We start from the raw sequence: 21,731 nt of genomic DNA, 5'->3' as shown, positions 1-21,731 counted from the left end.
TACTGTATATCACTTAACTAATCAGACAACTGTGTCTCTCTTGTTTTTACAGAGCTCCATAAAGTTAGTGAGTCCTCGCAGCATCCCTGTCAGGGAGGTATTATTCCTATTTTACATAGAGGGAAATTGACAGAGACATATTCTTCCATCACAAAATACAAATAATGCCCTGTGATAAATGAAAGGGGAGCAGGGGTAGCTCCCTTTTATGGACCCAACCAGTCAGTTAGCTATAAAATCCCTCTTGGTAGCTGTTCTCTACTTGCTTTGCCTGTAAAGGGTTAAAAAGTCTGACTGCATGCAGAGGTAAAAGGAAGTGAGGGGGCACCTGGCCAAAAGAGCCAGTGGGAAGGCTAGAACTTTTTAAAATTGAAACAAGACTCCCCTTTTGTCTGTCTGTCTGTCTGTTCTCCTGGAAAGCAGGGACAGGGATGGTTCTATGCTGTAAAAGCTTGCGCTAGGTATGATAAATCATCAAATCGTATCTAGAAACTACTCATTTGAAACCCCAGATATGTAAGTAGATCAGGAATTGTCTAGGAAGATGTGACCAGGTTTATCTCTTTTATTTGTTTATGGCTTGTGGACTCCTCTGTACTAACCCCAGGTGCTTTTGTTTTGCTTCTAACCTTTTAGCAGGACCTCAAGAGAGTTTTCTTGATGTGTCATTCTTGTAATTGTTTGGTTTTTTTAAATCTAGCAAAAAGCCTAAATTCTAAATGTATTTTCTTCCTTTTTGTTTTAATAAAATTTACCTTTTTTAAAGAACAGGACTGGATTTTTGTATCCTAAGCAGTTTGTGCATATGTTGTTTAATTAGCTGGTGACAACAGCTAATTTCCTTTGTTTCTTTTGCAGCTCTTCCTCGGGGGAGGGAGAGGGAGGGAATGAAGGGGCTTGAGAGTACCCCATAGGAAGGAATTCCTAAGTGCACCTTCCTGGGTTCTGAAAGGTTTTTTTTTTATGCACTTGGGTGCTGGCAGCATCTGCCAATCCAAGGTCAGAGAGAAGCTGTAACCTTGGGAGTTTAATACAGTAACTCCTCACTTAAAGTCGTCCTGGTTAATGTTGTTTCGTTGTTATGTTGCTGATCAATTAGGGAACATGCTCATTTAAAGTTGTGCAATTCTCCCTTCTAAGGTCGTTTGGCAGCCGCCTGCTTTGTCCACTGCTTGCAGGAAGAGCAGCCCATTGCAGCTAGCAGGTGGGGGCTTGGAACCAGGGTGGACCAGTAGCCCCTCATCAGCTCCACCTATCAGCTCCCCACTTCCCTAAGCTCCCTGTGCAGCATCTGCCCAGCAGGCTAGCAATTGCTGGCAGTTCAGTTGTCCCTTCCCACACTGCCATGTGCTGGTCCTGCCCTCCGCCTTGAAGCTGCTCCCTGGCATTTCTGCTTGCTGTATGCGGGGGGGGGGGGGGTGGGAGAGAGAAAGGGAGGGGGGTTTCAGGGTGTCCCCCTCCCCCTTGCTTCTGCACCCTGCTTACCCCATCTTCCATAGAGCAGGGGGGACACATGACTGGACTCAGGATGGAGGGAGCTTGCTGGCTGCAACTGCAGTCTCAGCAAGCTGATCTAATTAACAAGGCAGTGTACTTAAGAGTAGGGTCGTTGTACTTAAAGGGGAAATGTGCATCTCTCTCTCTCTTACACGGTGTGTGTCTCCGTCTCTCTCTGCGATGCTGTCTCCCCTCCCTCCATTCTTGCTGCCATGTAGAGTGTGAGAGTTAACCCCTGAGGGAACAGCCAATTGCTAATTCATCATTTAGCAGTAAGGTATTCCCTGGGAAATATCCCACCCTTTGACTCCTCCACCTCAACCAAGCTTCACAATCATCTTCACTGTGTACCAGTATTAAATTGTTTGTTTAAAACTTATACTCTCTCTGTATCAGAGGGGTAGCCGTTTTAGTCTGGATCCATAAAAGCAGCAAAGAATCCTGTGGCACCTTTTTTGGAGCATGAGCTTTCATGGGTGAATACCCACTTCGTCGGATGCATGTAGTGGAAATTTCCAGGGGCAGGTATATATATGCAAACAAGAAGCAAGCTAGAGATAACGAGGTTAGTTCAATCAGGGAGGATGAGGCCCTGTTCTAGCAGTTGAGATGTGAAAACCAAGGGAGGAGAAACTGGTTTTGTAGTTGGCAAGCCATTCACAGTCTTTGTTTAATCCTGTGCTGATGGTGTCAAATTTGCAGATGAACTGAAGCTCAGCAGTTTCTCTTTGAAGTCTGGTCCTGAAGTTTTTTTGCTGCAGTATGGCCACCTTAAGATCTGCTATAGTGTGGCCAGGGAGGTTGAAGTGTTCTCCTACAGATTTTTGTATATTGCCATTCCTAATATCTGCCAGGGAGGTTGAAGTGTTCTCCTACAAGTTTTTGTATATTGCCATTCCTAATATCTGCCAGGGAGGTTGAAGTGTTCTCCTACAGGTTTTTGTATACACTCTTTCTGTGTGTGTGTATGTACACACACACACACACACACACACACACACACACACACACACACACACACACACACACACACGTGTCTTTTGTCTGATGAAAAAAATTTCCCTGGAACCAAACTCCCTGATTTACATTAATTTTTATGGGGAAATTGGATTCGCTTAAAATCGTTTTGCTTAAAGTCGCATTTTTCAGGAACACAACTACAACGTTAAGTGAGGAGTTACTGTACAAGCCTGGAGTGGACAGTATTAATTTTTAGAATCCTTGTGGGGCCCCCACCTTCTGCACTCGGAGTGCCAGAGTGGGGAATCAGCCTTGACGTTCCAGCTGTGAAGTCTGTCAGTACAATTCATATTCTGGGAAAGGAGAAGATGACTCCGGAAATGTTAAGTAACTTGCCCTGCGTCACACAGTGAGTTAGTAGTAGAGTTGGGACTAGCGCTTATAGTACTGCCAACCTTAAGAGATCAAGAGATTGACCCAAAATTATATATGTAATATTGTGGTTTTTGGTCTGTGTCATGGACTGGCTGCTTCATTGAGGCTAGCTGGTATGAGCCTTGCCCATGACTTAGCAGTTTCCTTTAGCCTCACTGATAAGCTGGCAACATAAGGGCTAATCAGGGACACCAACTAAATGTAATGTGTCTTAATTAGAAAGACTGACTGTGGTGGTGGAGCAGCAGCAAGAGCACTACTTAAGTAGAACTGGGAACTCATTACAGAGGGAGGACAGTAGAGGGAGGAACAAGGGAGGCCCCCTTCTGGGAAGAGCCTGAGGACGTCAGGCTGAGGTATGCACAGAAAGCAGAGTAGGCTTGTCTGGGGGTGTCCTGAGCTAGGGCCTACAAGGATAAGGGAATAAAAGAGAAGCCCAGGAGAGAGAAGGTAGGAGTTATCTTTTTGGGTAGGTCCTAGGATAGTCAGAATGAGTCACTTACAGGAAGCAGAGTACGCCCCTGTGAAGGAAACCCTGAGATAGGACCTACAAAGTTCAAAGAGATCACTAGGGAAGCTGATGAAGTCCTTGCTGTAGGGAGACAGTAAAGGAATCCTGCCAAGAGAAGTTCTGCCCAGGCCAACAGATGGGGCTATCAGTAGGTCCTGAGAGGGGCAGAAGGACTATTAGTTTGGGCATTTGATTTGCACTTTTAGTTACCCCATAAGGGGAGTGAACTATTGTGACACACACAACTCAGAGAGGGAGTTAAGAGAAGACGCAGTCTTGGATAGCTGTCACAGCCAAGGAAATGGCCACTGATGGGTGAGGGGGGCACGAGAGGTGAAGTCTCCTGCAATGCCACATCCAGGCACAAGAGGTGCCCTAGAGGTGAGGATATGCACAAGGCATGTGTCTCTTGCTTTTTAAAACTCCCTGCCCACCCCTGTGTGTTTGTGACAATTAGCATTGCCCACTCCCAAATTTATCAGGTAAGGTGATTTTGGTCCCTGCGCTGGAGCTGTCACTCCCACAGTGTCCACCCCCTTCCCAGCAATCAATTCTGCCCCAACCTCCTAATCAATCCTATCAGTTCAGGCTTCTCAACCCCTATCACTTCAACCCCCACCCCTCCGCTCCTCTTGGACTTTTCACCCCTTTCTGGGGAGTGAGGGGAGAGGAGGAGGGAGCAGAAGTGCCCTGAGTGGCTAGGCTCTTTACCTTCCCATTCCACTTGGGTGAGAATGGCTTAAGGTTGCTGAGCAGAGGGGGAGAGAGGCAGCTCTTCCTACAGCAGTTCTGGCCAGTTAGTCTGGCCCAGGAGGCGGACAAAGGAGGTAGGCAGCCACTAAGAGGGGTTTTTCCCCACAGACAGGGCTCAGATTCACTTAAAGGACGTACCTTCTCACATCATCCCCTGACTGGGCTCCAGCCAAAATCCCATCACTTGTGGGGGAAAAAAATCACCAGAATTGGCACCAGTGAGCTTATGATCTTCTGTCCTTTAAGTCTTTGTCATGCCATAATATCATGTTTTCCCCATGGTGGCATAGTACATCGCATTGAAATAATTGTTACATAGGCATACACAGCAGGCTGCTTCCCATGCGTACTTACTGACTGATGAATGCACACCCCATTGAGTGTTATTGCTTACTTAACATGCTTCGATTTTTCCCTGATATCTTGAGAATTATTGAACATCCTTTCTCAGTTCACTGCAACCCTCATTTATTTATGAGCACACTTCATATCAGCTTTTACTCTGTTCTCACTGAAAGTAAAAATCAAGATGCTGTACAATTTTATGTGTAGCTATTATAATTAACTGAATTGCATATTGATGTTGTAAAGAGCTAGACTATGTCTGGCCCTATATAGACATGTACAATACAGGAAGGGGAACGGGGGAGAAGAGCATGTAGAGTCTGCTAGCTTTCACCTCTACCAGGGGCCAAGCACAGTCTTAGAATGAGAGGTCAAAGCAAGAGCTGTCCTCCTCCTCTGTCCACCATCATAGCTGGCCCATATGTACAAGTAATGGAGGATGTATTTCATCTTGTAAGAGGAAGTGGAAGAAGCCGCTGTCTGAGCTGTGCTGCTTCAGAACCTCAGAGGAATTCTGCCTGGCTCTGGGATGTGTCTCTCCTGCAGTATGCGTGCAAGTCCCCATGTGCTGAGGAAGAGTGGTTGGAATTTTTTTGATGGAACAATTTTCTATTAGAGAATGCAGCTTAGCAGAAGTTAAAATGTTTCATTGGAACATCACTTTTGACAGACACAATCTTTGACAGAAGAAGGGTGAAATGATTTGTCTTGACAAAATGTTTCACTGGTTCCAAATATATGTCTTGACTTTGTTTCATGTTGAAAAATTTAGTTTTGACTTTTTCATTTTGTTTTGAATTGTATATTGTATCAGTGTTGCTATTATATTTAATGTTTTGATATTATTGAAAGCATGTTTTTACTTAAAAATAAATCAATTTGACCTTATTGAAACAAAATGTTTCACTGGTTCCAGATATATATCTTTGAGGCTGTACTTCAAAGATCCAATCTGGCCTCAAAAGCTTAATGATTATATTAATCAGAGCTGGGTGGATAAATCATAACAAATAATTTATTCAATTAAATTCTCTTCTTTCTGTTTACCAGTTGTTTACTAACAGATTGTGTCTAATTTATTTGTTGTTTGAAACTATTTGCTGAATAATTACAGTGAATAATCCCATTTTGAAAACTGCTCTCAAATTTAATAGAAAGTGATTTTTAGTTTTAAACCATCAGACAGAATTTAATAGAGAAAGATAACACTGTAATAGAATTTTACAGATTGATTCAAGAGCACTAGAAGAAGGAAATCTTCCTCTATTAAATTCTATAGGTATTTGGGGGTAATTTCTATAGAAATTTACTTTTTTTCATCCCTACATTCTAATTATAGAGTTTATTAAAGTTATTTTTCTAGGAGAAATTCTTGACCTGCAGCTCGATGTTCAAAAGTAGTTCACTGAATGTAAATCAATACTCAAACTTCAGTCTGTATCCTAGGTCACATAGTATGTTTCTGTTTCTGTTCTGACCAGATAATCTTAACCACTCAGAGAGCTTGCTGATGTGAATATTGATGATTACAAATGCAAACTACACTTGCCATCTATATGATACAATATTTACTTAAAAATCAGTGTTTAAGTGACTGTTCCTGCCAGTAAAATCATATAGATTTGGAATATTTGCTGAAAGCGAATTTGCAAAGGTGGAAAAGCAAATTCATTAGAAAATATTAACAAATACATCTGACCTTCTTTATTTATGTATGTATTTCTTTTGAACCAGCTTTCATTTTTGTTTTCTAAAATGTCAGTTTTGGAAAATATATTTTAGATTGTTATAATTCCTGTATAAAGTTAAAGTCTGCTTTGAAAAAGGATACATTGTAATATTTTTCCATGTTTAAGTTGACTTCATGGAAGCAATATTGTGACAATCTTTACTCAATCTGCTATGCTGCTGATGCTTCTCCACAGGATACTGTTTGTTCTCTGCCCTAGCAAAACTTATCCTTTTAACCTAGGGATAGCTTGTAGACCTGATTATATCTGCTCCACGCTGATTTCTCACTTACGGCTGTTGTTCCCCAGGCAACACTGTTCCATACCCTGGTCTTTACAACTCACATGACATAAACCATGCCCACTCTGCGTAGCACTGTGTCTCTACCTAAGAAAAGCCACATAAAGACTGATGAGCCTGTTAAAGCCTTGGCTAACAAAGATGGGCAATTCCTGGTGTGTTTAGTGAGCATTTGAATCCTTTTATTGTCTGTTTTTCTCTGTGATGCTTTTGCCCTAGGATTAAATGTTCTTTGCTCTGGAATAGCTCTGACAGCTCCCCTTCTCTGGGTTTAGGACAGAATAAGTGGATTCCTCTTCTGAATAACCAGGAGAAAGGCAGGTATAACTGTGTATTTAGTTATGGTTTTAAAATTTTAAACTGAAATAACTACAAACAAGGTAGGGTAGCCTAAAATCAAAAAGCAAGTGAAACACAGTCACTTTCATTCAACCATCTTTACGCTGGTCTCATAATTTCTGAATGCTCGGTTTGGCAATATTGCCAGTTTGGGTACTTCTGCATTAGGGCTGAAAAAGGGTAAAATTTGTAGTTGCAATTATAGTTTTGATCCACAGGTGGCACATGAACTCTTGTAAATGGAAACAACAGGTTTTGCTGTAAAGAAGACTTTTTCAGTCAGTTTCGGGCTGCTATCACATAGTGGAAATTTGCATATTTTTCACTCAAACCCCCAACAAGGAGGTACCAAAAAACTAAACCGTACATGTCAAACACATTGTTTGCCCATCAGACAATGAAACTATAATTTAAAAAATCCTGTAGAATCTAGAGTCAACACTTGTTTATGTTCTGTCTTTGGTTGTGTTCTCTCCCCGGTATATTGTTAGCTGGTTCTCCATATGTTCTGTTGGAAAAATAGATTCTCATATCTTCCACCCAATCCCCACTCATCTCTCCATATGCAGCACACCAGTATTTTATAAAATTTTCCCATTAATTGTTGTGCAATAATTAAAACTTGAAACTGTGGCCCCCTTCATCTTTGTTCTTCATCAAAAACTCTTTCCTTGATTTTTTTACTCTTCCAGTTGCCTATCCCTTTCCCCTCACACTGTATTCTCTGAAGTTGAGTTTCATTCACATTACCCTCCCCGAGTATCTTCCCTTCCATCTCATTCGCTCGTGACCTCACTTCCCTCCAAGCTCTCATTCTTCCCTCCTTCCATATCATATTGTGTATTTTTCTCTTCTGTTCCTTTGTTTGCTCTCTCTTGTTCACTCTACTCCATGAACCTGATTCTCCACTACCTTGTCCTGTGTATTGGCTTTTACATGGCTGCTAAGTAGGTGTGAAATGCTACCAAATCAGAACTCTCCATACACTGACATCACTGGTTTCCTGACTATACAACGTATAAGGTAGTGGAGGATAGGGCCCCATCTCCCTTTCTCATTATGTCTCTGCTTGCACCCCTCTCCATGTTCTATCTTTCTTGTTAATTCTCTATCCTATGTCTGTCTTGTTCTCTGCCCTCACAGCCATCTCTACTCAATCTTTTGTCTTCCAAGCCCTCATCAATCAACTGATCATCTGACACCTCCCTCTCCACTTCATTCAATCGAAACTTTGCCCAAAGCCCTCTATCAGCCCCTCTATCTTCTGTCTCCTCCAGCACACTGATTCTGTGCATCCTCCCTCCTGCGAGGAGTAGCTGCCACTGTTGTGTAAGGGTGGAGCTGCAGAGACCAAAGGCCATCCTTGAACTTGGAGAGGGGGCTGTGGACTGCAGGGGGCTGAACAAACTGGAGCTGCCTGCAGCTTACAGCAGGATCTGACTGTCATGGTATGTACTGTCGAAATAAAATAGCTTAACTGTTAAACACAAACTCTCCAGGCCTTTAAGAAGAAACACAGCTCCCAACTGATCCTGTGCCTCTGCAACCCCAGCAAATCAATGCTATGTGTGATAGAGGATGTGGAAACTCAAGGCATAGATCTATTAAAAGGAGACTTTTAATACATTCAAAACTTTAATACAAAAAGTTCCTCCTTGAGTTGTATGTAAAACTCAAGGGGAGAATGAGGAAGGACATCCTGACTGCAGGGTCAGTGAGTTCTTCCTTCCTCCCTTCAGTCACCTTCATAAGCAGACACTGGGTTGCTCTTACCCTTGGGCAATATTTCTGGCAAAGCTTTCTCTGAAAGCAGGAGGGAAACCCCCCAGGAGCTGCTGGATTCTATTTTAGGTACAGGAGAGGAGTGAGGTGGACCTTGTAAGTACTATTTATGTGTTTACATACACCCTCTGATGTTAGGGATGCAGTATTGTAAGTCAGGCTGTATTGCAGCGTCCCACAGAGCAGTGGGGAAACTGCTAGATCTTTGTTCTGTTTATTGCTGGCAGCTCCTTGCTTGCTGTGGACCTAGGTAAGTAAGATGAGAAATGTTTTAATAGAGAGGAAAAGATAAACACATGGAAAAGAGCGTGTGTATGTGTGTGTGTTGGGGGGAGTAAGAGAGTGTGTGAGTGGGAAGGGGATACACCTTTCAGGGAGTTTAATGGCTAAAAACCTACAAAGAGTGGAGCCCAGTAACTATAAAGCTGGTCTCTAGAATTACAGTGAGACAGTAATGCTACTCCAAGAAAGGCTGAGATAGCACTTAGTACCTGTTTGATTTCAGCATGAGGGTGTCACTGTCAATTAGATACTTTCTTCCACCTTAAAGGTAGATTGCATGAAGGGGTGACTGCTTCGTATAACTGTTAATATGAAAGCTTTTAAAGTTAAATTAATCTAATTACTATGGGATTTTAATTTAAAATCTGTTTTCTATATCAGAATAGGCTCCAGGGCCCAGCTGCACAAAGGTATGTCGGTGCCTACATCTGATGCTGTTGTCTAGTGTTTAGAGCACCCCGAGTGCTGGGAGACCTCTGTCCATTCCCCTGCTCCAATTACTGTTTCACTATTTACCCACAGTGGAGCAGTTTCAACAGAAGGGACTGAGGGAAACCCACATCAGAATGCCCTAGCTCAGTGATTAGTGCACTCTCCTGAGGGGTGGAAGATGCCTCTTCAAATCCCTTCTCCCCATGAGGCAGCGGGGAGATTTGAACCTGGGACTCCCACCTCCCAGGTGAGTGTGCTAACCACTGGGCTAAAATCTATAAGATGGGCACCCTAAAGAAGCATCTTAGCTGCTTAAAATGTTGGACTCCAGGAGACAGGTTCCCATCCAGGGATCACAAAGCAGAGATAGGTGCCTCACTGCAGCTCAGACTTAGGTACTTAACTTGAGAGGGGTGGGTGTGGCACACACCCTTCCTATTGGCATCTCCCACTGGCTAGCTGAGTGCTTTCTTGCCTAGTGTTCTGTCTTTTGTGGAGTGCCTCTTTCTCCCCACTAACTATACAGGGAGCCCAGACACCTAGCTCAGGCACTATGGATAGCACTGTTATTCCAGTGACTTTTCTAGGTGCCTAAAAGTTATATGATATGACAATCAGCATTGCGACGCCTAAGTCCCTTTGTGGATCCCACCCCAGCTTCTTGTTGTCTGTTCCTCTTTATTGTTTTCAGGAGTCTACCACTCATATTTCCTGTGCTACAACTGGAGTGTGATAGCATCTCCCCACCCCAATCCCATTGCCTTGCTCCCTGCAAACAGCAGTTGTTCTTCTCCCTCACAGTCGTATTGTATCTTTCTCCTTGCTGTTATGCATGGACCTGAGTCTATTTCCTCTCTCCCAATTCATAAGGAACCTCCCCTTCCCCCCAGAAAACTTGCACTTTGTCCCCCTGATGCCTGGAATTCCATACTGTGCCTTGCCCAACTTTCTACAGGCTTCTTCCAGCCTGGGTGCAGGCTATTTTTCATAATTTTCTCTCTTTTTGTCTCTTCGGTGCTGATGTGGGTGGGTGGATATGTTGGGAAGACATCCTTCGCTACATGGTTCCCTGAGATCAAGCAGGGCCACCTGTAGGACTTATCTAGTGCTCGCTGCATTTGAGAGCGACACACACACACATGCACACTACTAAAGCTTCTGTCTAATGGATTATTCATTAGCATAAAATGGACTTTTTCAAACTATTTTCAGAGTTTTCCCCTGTTTTCTGGGATGTATGTCTGCAGAAAAATCATATCACTCCTTATTGGATGTAGCTTTATGTTTACCCACAACAGGAAGCTGAATGCACTCTACCAGTAGAAGGATCTCGGAAATTCATTGGAGAGATTGTGTAACCAATACTGAAGTGTTGTGCTGCATGGGTCAGCAGACTGTGAACTCGATTATACAGAGATGGTGTGATGGTATGTTTGCCCCACACAGGTGAAGAAAGGGTTAACCTCATCAGGGAGCAGTGAAGGTGAGTCCTCCGAATGGCCCAGAGAGGCTGTGTGAAGTGCAACCAATAGGAAGGAGGCTGCAATTAGCAGCCAATCACGTCCCAGCAGGTTCACATAAAAGGTGTAAGGATAAGGAGTGTGAGACTGAAAGAAAACTAGCTCCCTGGACTGGTCAGTTGCTCCAAGGGAACCAGCAACAAGAGAGAGCTCCTGGTCGGCTGCAGGGATTGAGTAGCTGAGTGCCCTGAGGTAAGGGTGAATATGGTGCTGAGGCCATGGGGAAGTGGCCCAGGGGATCAGAGCAGCAGTGAGAGGAACTAGAGGTGCAGCAGGAGGCTGCCATCTACAGGGTCCCTCCATGATAGATGGATACATGGTTTAGCCATGTCATCAGGCATCTGAAGCACAAGGTGTGTCTTAGATTGGATTCTGCCTGGAGGAAAGAGAAGGTGTGGCTGGAGGACAAAGAATGGCCTGTCACTGAATGTTTGAAAAGGATCTGCCATCATGGAAACAACTTACAATGGGCAGACAGCAGTGGGGAAAAATGGGTTGCCTTCGGCAATCAGGCACAGGAGATTCTGAGTAAGGTTATCTTTAAGTTACCTGTGTGTTGACTGGTATAAAGAAAGAAAATTTGTCTGGGGTGGATGAGTGCCATATTTTTGGGTTTGTTTATCCATGTCTCCTAAAATATCACTCCTGTCCCCTTGCACCATCCATTAAATAAATGCATTTTTTCTTACCATTATCCATACAGTCATATTGATTCATAACACTAAAGTTTTAAAGAATGTAACTTTGAAAACAACCACCGTCAGACCCAGGAGTGTGGTAATGGAGACATCAAATGAATATATATCATGCTATTTGGAGACATCAAATGAATATATATCAATAGCTGCAAGCATTCCAGAATTCTCTAACAGAATTGTGAATGAGACTGCAATCTCCTGAAGAGGTGGAAATGCAGGTGTGTTAAAAAGAAAGGCGGTAAGTGGCAAATAACCAGGAGAAAGAAAATAAGCCACTTACATCCAATACTCTGAGCCTGTTGAATGTCTGCTGGGACTGTTTTTGTCTTTCACTGAAGTCATTGCGCCCTTGATTCAGCAAAGCACTTAACTCTCCTATCTTAAAATTAAGCGAGTGCTTAAATGCTTTCCTGAATAGGCATGAATTTATGCACGTTTAAAGCTAAATGGCTTTGTTGAAGCATGACCTTGCAGCTGAGGTCACTTGGCATCTCAGAATTAGGTTGTTAATGTTTTATAAATTCAGTCTCATGCTTTGTCACTTCATGAATTTTTAATTGATATATGAAAATAATATTGGTTGCTCATACAAGGTTACTAAATATGAAACACAATAGGGATTTACTATACATCTTGTTTTCTAAATTTGTGAAATGAGGTTACAGTGGGGATTTTAACAGTTCACATGGTATTTTGATAAAAAGAAGAATGTAGCTTTTGTAAGCTTTTTTCATGTTTGTCTTTGCAAGTACTTAACATGGTTTTTCATCCTATTTTTCCCCTCTGCAGCATGGATACATAAAGCTTCTTTACATGTAATCACAGTAAGTCTGCATAATTGAAAATTTTAGCAGATATCCATATCAGCCAGCAGCAGACTGCAATGTCTAGTCCCAAAATATTCTTGCCTAACCCTCTTCCATCAACCCCCAACACACCCCTCACTCAGCGTATGTGAATAAGCATCACATACTTCCCAAGCCAACAGCTCCATGATCCTGGCAGATAATTCCTTCGGGAGGGGGGGGTAGTCAAAAGATCTACCCCTGACTGTAGGTAGATTCCAACTGAAGAACGAGACTGAGCTAAGCTAATGTAAATACTATGAGTGAATATAAATTGGGTCTGTGTGTGTAAAAAAGTTCTCTTTGGCATCTGCAATGTACAAATACTTTATGCACAAAAACTCAAGTTACTTGTGCACTCAGCATTTCCAGGTACAACTTAAGTGCATGTAAACAAGCACGTATGCAACATATTTGAAAATCTGGCCCTCAGCGGTTGTCTCTGTGGGTGGTGGATACCATAGGCTGGGAGAGACTGTGCTGCCACTCTCCTGGTGCTCCAGGGCTGAGGAGGCTGGGGCTGCACTGCCGCCCTCCTGGCGCTCCAGGACTGGGGAGGCTGGGGCTGCGCTGCCGCCCTCCCAGTGCTCCAGGGCTGTGGGGGCTAGCCTGTGGTGGGGCTGGTGGCTGCTGTGGGGACACAGAATGAGAGGGGCCTTGGGCGGAAGGGGTGGGGCTGGGTCTGGTCTCCCCCAGACTGCAGTTCACGCACCGTCCAGGGTTGTGTCCAAGAAGTCATGCAAATATTCACCCATTCTTTTAGCAGACTCTCAAGTGCCATAAAAGTTAGCTGACAATGTTTTCTTTGCATATGTGATGGCACATATCTATAACTTTAAATTATAACTTTCTTGCAGCAGAGACCTGGAATGAAATCCTAATCCCAATGAAGTCAATGGGAATATTGCCAATGATTTCAATAGGGTCAAGATTTCAACCCTTCTCTTTATATTTGTGTTTACAGCACCATATGCACCTATGACACTAATTAAATAGTAAATAATAGTGTCATTTGGTTAAAAGGGACTTTGGAATTGTCCTTTCAGTGCTGTGGAACCAGTTTAAGTGACTTTGACATATAAATATCTAACTACCTTTTCACATGCCAGTTGGATTGTGCAGGGAAAGACAGTGGCTTCAGAATGATTAATGAAAAGTCAGCGCTCAGTGGTAATTTAATTAGTTTTTCTATTAAACAAATTACTTTTTTTGCTACTAGATCATCCTGGATTGACCTTCAGATAATATGTATTAGCAGAAGTATTACAGGGCCAGTGGGCATCGCACCTGATTCATGTATTTTTGCTGGTGTTTGCACATTTTCTTTCTGCCTGCTCCAGAAAAGACTTTACTCTCCCCGTGTGTTTCTTTGAGCCCACTATTTATTTCTGTTACCATAGAACCTAGGAGCCCCACTCATGGACTAAGGCCCCATTGTATTAGGTGCTGTACCAACACAGAGCAAAAAGAAGGTCCCTGCCCTGAACACTTCCTAGGGCATGGGAAGGAGTAGCATTCGCACTCAGAGTGAACAAAGTGACAGCAGGAAATGTCATGTTGGTGCTACAATATTTTTTGTGGGTTTAGTTCGGAAGAGATAAGCTAAAGAGAAGGGCGTTGAAGGGGAGAGGAGGGTAAAAGGAGTGATTCTGAGGTGAAAGGACTATGAGGATGGGGGTAGGGGATGAGTTGGAGCAAACAGGCATTCAGCATAGGGCAGAGAAAGTCCAGTTAAAAGTTATAAAGTTTGCCAAAGGGCCCTGCTTTGGTTGTTTCTGCTGGAGTCTCTGCCTGGGTACTCTTTGAAGCTTTCACCCAACCCCATGCCTTGTGGAGTTGGGTGAGACACCACCTGGATCCTAAGGCCCCAATTGATGGCTGCATTGCATGGCAGTGACACAAACTAACCAGAGCATAAATCTAAAATTGACCCATTTGTTTTTAAAAACATATCCTCTCAAGTCTACACAATAGTTTTTGTTGAGGTGGGATTTCAAGCCATTACCACATACAGCTATACAAATAACCATTTTTTTTTACACTTTGGTGGCTGAGCCAAAAAAAATGGGAGGTGAGAGGTGGTGGGTGTTGATTAGTTTGGGTTGACTTGAAAATAAATTTTTTGGTGAACCAAAATCTGACATTTTTTTATTTCAGGTTGAACGAAATTTTGTTTTGTTTTTACCTTTTCTTGAAGTCAAAACCTCTTGTTCTTAAAGTGTCAAAATAGACCATTTTGATTTTTTCTTTTTTGTTTTCAGCCAAAATAATTCAGCTAATTCAACATGAATTCACAAAATATTTCAGTCAACCCAAATCTGCATTTATGTATTTTTTGCAAAAAAAAAAAAATCATCTGAAAAATTTCAGCCAGTTCTATTTCCTCTTCCTCAAGTCTTTGCAAATATTTAAAATGCTTTCGGTCTGGCTTATCAAATACTTAAAAGTGACATTGAGAGGGAGGGAGGAAGACAATTAATGATGCTGTGCTCCAATGGGAATGGAAGGACTCTGGGTCCATTCCCCCTGCTCCAATCACTCTGATTGTTTATTCACAGTGGAACAGCTTCAACAGGAGAGACTGAGGGCATGGAACATCAGAATATCCCATAGTTTTGTGGTTACAACACTCTCCTGAGAGGTGGGACAGAGAGGGGAATTGAACCTGGATCCCCCAGTGCCCAGTTAAGTGCTGTGATCACTGGGGTAAGAGTTGTAAGGTGGGCCTTACCCATTCCTTCTCTGGCCAGTTTATGTGGAGGGAAAACAGCATCTAACTTATTCCCTAAGCTACCTGGAGTCAGGTGGCAGGTTCGCGGTCATGGATCACCAAGAGAAAGAGGTGCCTTCTTGCAGCCCACACTTAGGTCCCTTTCTCTGAGAGAGGGATGGGAACACTCTCCTGTCATCAGTATCCCCCATTGGCTAGGTGAGGAGGCTTTACGCTGTGCTGGCTTTAATGGATCACATTCTAAGGCACCTCTCTCTCCCCATTCACTGAATATGGATCCCAAGTGTCTAACTGAGGCTTTGTGGAGCACAGTGTTGTTCCAGCCACCTAAAAGTGAGACACTGTGATGCTCAGTGTTGCAAAAGCTAAGTTCCTTTGTGGATCTGAGCCCTAGCGTTACTGTGCATGAGGCCTGGGTTACACTTGGAAGTAGGTAGATTTCTCCTGTCACCCTAGCTACTGCCTCTCAGGGAGGTGGAATATCTATGCCAATGGGAGAACCCCTCCCATTGGTGTAGAGAGCATCTTCATTGAAGGGCTACTGTGGCACAGCTGAACTGCTGCAGTATTTTAAGTGTAGACAAACCCTCAGTTCACCATCTGTAAAACCTTCCTTTCTGTTTTGTCTATTTAGATTGCCAGCCCTGTGAGATAGTGACTATTTCTTATGTGTCTTGTCATCGGCTTGCAAAATAGAGTCACATCTCAGCTGGAGATTCTAGGCCCTATTGAATACAAATAATTAAGTGTGCAGTTACTGTCACTGTGCCACAGTGAGTCACAGCTGAAGATATAGGGCAGACTCACTCCAAACTGATGGTTATTCTGTCATATACCAAGTCAGTAACAAAAGTAAATGTCTGTCTCACCACACTGGTTAACAAGAAGTCAAAAATGAAGCCTCCTTAGGCATCTCAGACATTATTTCACAACTAAGACACTAGACTTTGAGTGATTATTGAACACCACTTTTGTCAAAGAAAGAGTTCTTCCGATCTCAAGGGATCAGCCACATAGCCAGGTTAGTATATAACTCAGATCTTACCCAATACTCGCACTACTGCCAATCCTTTAGTAACTAAAATCTAAAGAGTTATTAATAAAGACAAGAGTTAAAATAGTTAATAGATCATATACCTACAGTAGTTGCAATGTTATTATATCAGGTTTGAAGCAGTGTTTTTATAGACTACTGGATTGTAAAATCTCTGGTAACTTCCAAAATACTGAAAGGTCCTCAGTCCATAATTCAAACGCTCTTTTTAGTTGTGTAAATGCACAGTCCAGAGAATCAGAGCAGGAAAGAAGCATCATTCCAGGGGTCTTTTATACCCTTTGCCATGTGCCTGGAAATTTTCTGTTTCCAACAAAGCTCACAGCACAATTTGTGGAAAATTACTGGCACAAGATGGAGTCCAGGGTCACATGAGCATTGCTTGCTGGCTCATAGGGACAGCCATTGGCCATATCTGTGGTAAGCTGTCCACAGAAATACTTATTTGGGTGGAATTAATTTCTTCTATGGCCAATAGTGAGATTGAAGTGTCTTTAATGGGCAATCAAGCTTGAATAGTCCATTCACAATGTGCTGGCTAGACTGGATGTACCCTACCTTGTGAGTGTTACCCCAGGAACAAATACAATGGTGAATCAGGTATATGGCCAATATTCATAACTTCAGAAACAAAAATGAAACATGCATATAAACAGGATAATCATATTTAGCATATCATAACTTTTCCATTGACACCTTACACGGCATGCTTTGTACAAGATTTTTTGCAACTGTGTAAAAGTGGTGATATAAATGGTCTTATTTCAGTCATAGACTTCTCTGTGCCTTTCTACAATATTGCTAGTGTTGGTACAAAAATCTTCTCAGTAGTTTTTATGATCTGGAGCACCTTACCTTCTGCCTCATTTGTTCGCCATCTGACTTAAATCTAGAGCCACATAGAGGATAGAAGTTCTGTTTTGTGAAGGATTTTGAGATTTTGAAATTTGGCCTTGTTCAAAACAGAAATAGAAAAAAACACAGTTCAAAATTCTCTGCAAAAGAAAAAAAATAAATTGTTTTTGTTTTGGGTCATTCAAACCAATTTGTTTCAATTTTGACTTTATTTTGTATTATAATATACAATTTTTTAAAAAAAATTAAACCATTTCAACATGAAAAACTGAAACATGTTGTGTCAGAACATGTTTCAATGTCATTAGAACTTTTTTCCTGGTCTTTTTCCAAAATGAAATTCCAGCAAAATCAACCTGATTTTTTGAAGCATTTTGGTTTTGATGAATACGGTTCCATCAAAGTTCCCTTGATCTGTTCTACTTAAATCTTTCTTTGAAAGCATCTTTTCTCCTGTGATATTATAAGTATTCAGTGATGGGTATTAGTATAATAATCTAGATGTTCCCATCTCATTTGTTGGCCTTATGAATACTTCATCTTTTTCATCATAAACTATATTTACATGTCTCTCTCCTGAGTGTGATATACGACCCGGTACTGTGAGTACTGTTTACAATATTGTCATCTTTAATCTGGTAAAATATTTGATATACTTTATAGGAAAGCACTTTATTGAAATCAAATTGCATTTTAGTTGTATTTTCTAACATTTGCAGAACAAATTGACCATATTGTCAGAGCTTAATAATATTTGTTTTGAAATTGAGAGAGCCGATTCCCAAATTCTCTGTGGTTTCACAGTTTGAAAAATCCAGCAGTTTCTATTTCTTTCTTTCTTTTAAAAACTACCAAATGGAACATTTTTAATTCATAGCAAAGGAGAAGGAGCAACTGATCTGTCTGAAAAGTTAGCCAGGCAGTCAGTGGTTTCTAGGAGAATAATGAAGAAAAGTTAGCCAAGTTTATTAATCTAAAAACCAACACTTACTTCTCCTTGAGTGCTGGCTCTGTTTACTCTCAAACTGGTCATATATAAGGGTAGAACAGGTTTCAATCAACACTTTATGCTGCATGTCCAGTTTTCAAGCATTCATGCGTGACCTTTTCTTACCCTGCAGGTACAATTGGTTTCTAGGTGACATAAATTTTATTAACTTTTCCACCCTGTGATTGCATTGAAGTAATACTAGTTGTGCCCCCAGTGTCACATCAAGTGACAGACTATCAAGTTGCAATTTACAGCAATAGACTCTTGCACTTTTCAGGAGGATGGGGATCTCTTTTACAGGGCAAAGAAACCATCGGTGTCACTGACAGAGGGAGTCCTTCATGAGTCATGAGTAGTTTTCAGTCTGTAGGGCCCTTCAAAGTGAATTCTATTTTTATAGATCCCTCACCCTCCTCCCAGCCTGATTTTTACATTTCTCTAACTCTGCACTGCTGCGTGATCGAAGGAGTTTTGTTTCCCTAGCAGCCATTCTGTTTCATCGCTCCACTGTAAAATGTCCAACTCCGCTGCTGAAGATGAGTGAAAACAATGCAATGGGCAGCCAGGATTAGCTTTGGGAGAAATTGGCTGGTGGCACATATACTGCACAGACATTGCCAGCAAGGAGTGAGTTTTGTGTGGGATGCTGTGTAAGGGGCCAATTCACAGTGGAGAAACGTTAAAATTCAGGCTACTCTGTAAAACAATTAGGTAACAATAATGTCCTCTTACTTAACAGGTCCCTGGCTGAAAGCCCATTGAAGTCAAGAAGTCAATGGTAAGACTCCTATTAATGCCAATATATTTTAGATCAGGTCTGAACTCCATGTATGCACAGAGTTTGCAGACTTTGACCAAAATAATACCTTTGATACATCTTACTGCTATTAGCATTGTAGATTATGTTAGAGTGAGCTGGATTCCATTGTAGCTTGCACATTATCAATAGACAAAGGGGTTACACAGGAGTAACCAAGGGCAGAACTTGGCCCGCAAAATCTTTGATACTGGTGGTAATGTGAAAGACACCAAAATCCATTCTGATTCTCAGAGCTCAGGTTGAGCTGTCAGGACTGGTGGAATGAGGAGAAATAACCTTTTGCTTGTGAAATAGAGCACACAATTTGGGATCGCTGTGAAATGGTAAACACAGAACCTTGCTGTACCACTCAGATAGTGCCATTAGGAAATGAGACAGTTACCCTTCATCCTCCTCTCACCAATGAGTTCCTGCAATGGAAACAGTGACTGACAGTATCCATGGCCCAGTGTGAGATCTCACAAGAAATTGTAAATATGTTTTAATAGTTATATATTAGTAATCAAGTGTTGGTATTCCTTCAGTCAGAACAGTGGGGACAGACTTTCCTCTTTAGTAGAGAACGGCCTGACATACAAGGTCTGGATTCAGAGCTAACTTTCAGCAGGGTCTCCGGAGCTAGGCTTAAGTCACTTCTCAAGACCCGTTTCAATTGCAACACCTACAATAAATTAGCCTGTTCAATATTAGTAGTGGTGGAACCCTTAGGACTCTGGGTGCTTAATGCCTCTTTCCTACCCTTTGTCTGTGTGTCGTCTTAGCTTGTAATATCTTAGGGACAGGGACTGTGTATTCTTTTATCTGTGTACAGTGCCTAGCACTGTGGATGCCACTGTAACACAAATGATTTCTAATTAATAATAATAATAGAGATAAGTGTCAATAAAACATATTAGTGCTATTGCACTCTGATCTCCCCAGTGGCTTTGTATATGTATTGACCAGGAGGACTGAATTAATGGGACAATGCAGTACTTCCTCTAGAAACAGCCCCCTGTACAGATGAGAAATTGCCCAGAACTACCCTCTGGGATTCATCTGAAGGAAAGGAAGCGAGTCACTGAAACCACTCCATTCAACCCTGCCAGGATTCACAAATGAATCCAAAAAATCTTAACCTCAGTGGTATCAAAGGGTGCTGACAAAGTTAAAAGAATCAAATTTGATTTTTGTCCAGCACCAGTTTGATAAGTTACCCCAAGGTGTCTCCATACCATACCCAGAACTAAAGCTGGATGGAAAGGAATCAAAGAACCCCAAATAACACCAAGAGCAGCTTGCCACAATCTTCTCAGTAACAGTTCCCAAAAAGAGAGAGAGAATGTGTGTGTGTATGTGCACGCGTGCGCAATAAGTGGCAAGACCATCCGCATTAAGAATTAACCTAACCGCTACTCCTGGGAGGGAAAACCGTACCTTATTCTATGTAAAGAGACAGTGGCAGTCATTTGCCTCTAGTTTTTATAGGTTGATTCACTGTGTATTTACATGCAGTTTTTCTGTGGTGAAGTTGATTCATGTCCTGCTTTTTTCCATAGCTGGGCGTATGAATTCTGTGGTTTGCATGTTTGTCACTGTAGTCCCCTTATGTTACTGGTGCAGATTTAATAAGAATCACTAATGTTTTAACTCTGACGGAAACAGTATGGATTATCTGCAGCTACTGTAGAACACCACCACTCACAAAAAATAACCAGTATGCGCGTGGTCTCAAACTTAGGCTTCCCATATCTCCAGTTCAGACAACAGCCAAGCTGCCCAACCTAGCAATGATGTTAACAACTCACCTCTGTAGTGTACCCAGCCAGTTTGTCATGTCACAATTACAAAGGAAAAGGTGATAATTTTATCCATTCTCCATTTCTAAAATTCCAAAAAGTTAAAAGGGCGCTTTCTAAACACCACAGTGAGTAGGAGGGCACTAATAAGCCTTTTTCTCTTCTATTCCTAATTTAACATCTTCCATCCAAGAGGACCTCAAGATGCTTTACAAATATGAAAGAATAAAGCCTCACAACACTGCTGTGAGATAGGAAAGCATTATTCATCCATTTCAGGTGGGCAGGGGGGAACCTTAGGCACAGCGAGGTAAAGTTCCATGCTTAAGATAACAGGAGCCCTGCGTGGATACAAATTTATATCCGCGGATGTGGATATCCGCAGATATAGGTCGGTATCTACAGAACCACAGGGCTCTCCCAGGAGCCACAGTAGTGAAAGAAGCAGAACATGGGGTTGCAGCTCCCAGGAGCCAGATCCCTGCACCAGCAGCACCTCCGGCACAGTTGTACCACCCTCAGCCCTTCCATGCAGCTGTCTGCATGACTGCGTCTTCTGTCTGGGGTCTGTACAGCTGCGCCAGAGGACAGGGCTGTCCATGGATACCAATTCATATCCGCAAATATTTGCGTCCGTGGGTATAAATTTGCATCCACACAGGGCTCTAAAGATAACACAGGCAGTCTATGGCTGGGCAAGGACTAGAACCCAGCTCTGACTCCAGGGCCTGGACTCTAGTTACAAGATCTTCCTTCAGTTATATAAAATAGAGAAATGTACTGCTATAGTTCAGTGTAAGGTGAGTTACAATATAATACAGGTTAACATTCACTATAGATTAGCTGACTTAATAATGACACCTACTTATCACCATATTTATCAAATGTCCCAATTTAGAGAGACCTGCCCTGGAATCTGTAGTCATATTTCTCTATTAGGGCGTTCTGTCTGAAAACACTACCCCAGCTTCTATTTTGGACTCAAATTTCCTATCATTTTCTTGCTGTTTCTCAGGGATGAGTAATTCTGCAAAAGTGAATTCAGTGTGACAGAAGCCAGCAGTACACTGGT

The 21,731-nt window shown here is 42.2% G+C and overlaps 1 long non-coding RNA gene across 1 annotated transcript in view; it reads left to right on the top strand.

Annotated features, from left to right (window-relative positions):
- The window catches only part of LOC127043770 (uncharacterized), a 421,859-nt gene that overhangs the window by 381,319 nt on the left and 18,809 nt on the right, over positions 1-21,731 (top strand). The window contains exon 2 of the long non-coding RNA XR_007772321.1: positions 2,023-2,062. This is a non-coding gene — a long non-coding RNA (uncharacterized LOC127043770). The remainder of the gene's footprint in view (positions 1-2,022; positions 2,063-21,731) is intronic.

The sequence above is a fragment of the Gopherus flavomarginatus genome, chromosome 2 (assembly GCF_025201925.1).
Source record: "Gopherus flavomarginatus isolate rGopFla2 chromosome 2, rGopFla2.mat.asm, whole genome shotgun sequence".
In the NCBI taxonomy this organism is placed as follows: Eukaryota; Metazoa; Chordata; order Testudines; family Testudinidae; genus Gopherus; species Gopherus flavomarginatus.
This window is presented reverse-complemented; position numbering and strand designations above follow the sequence as displayed.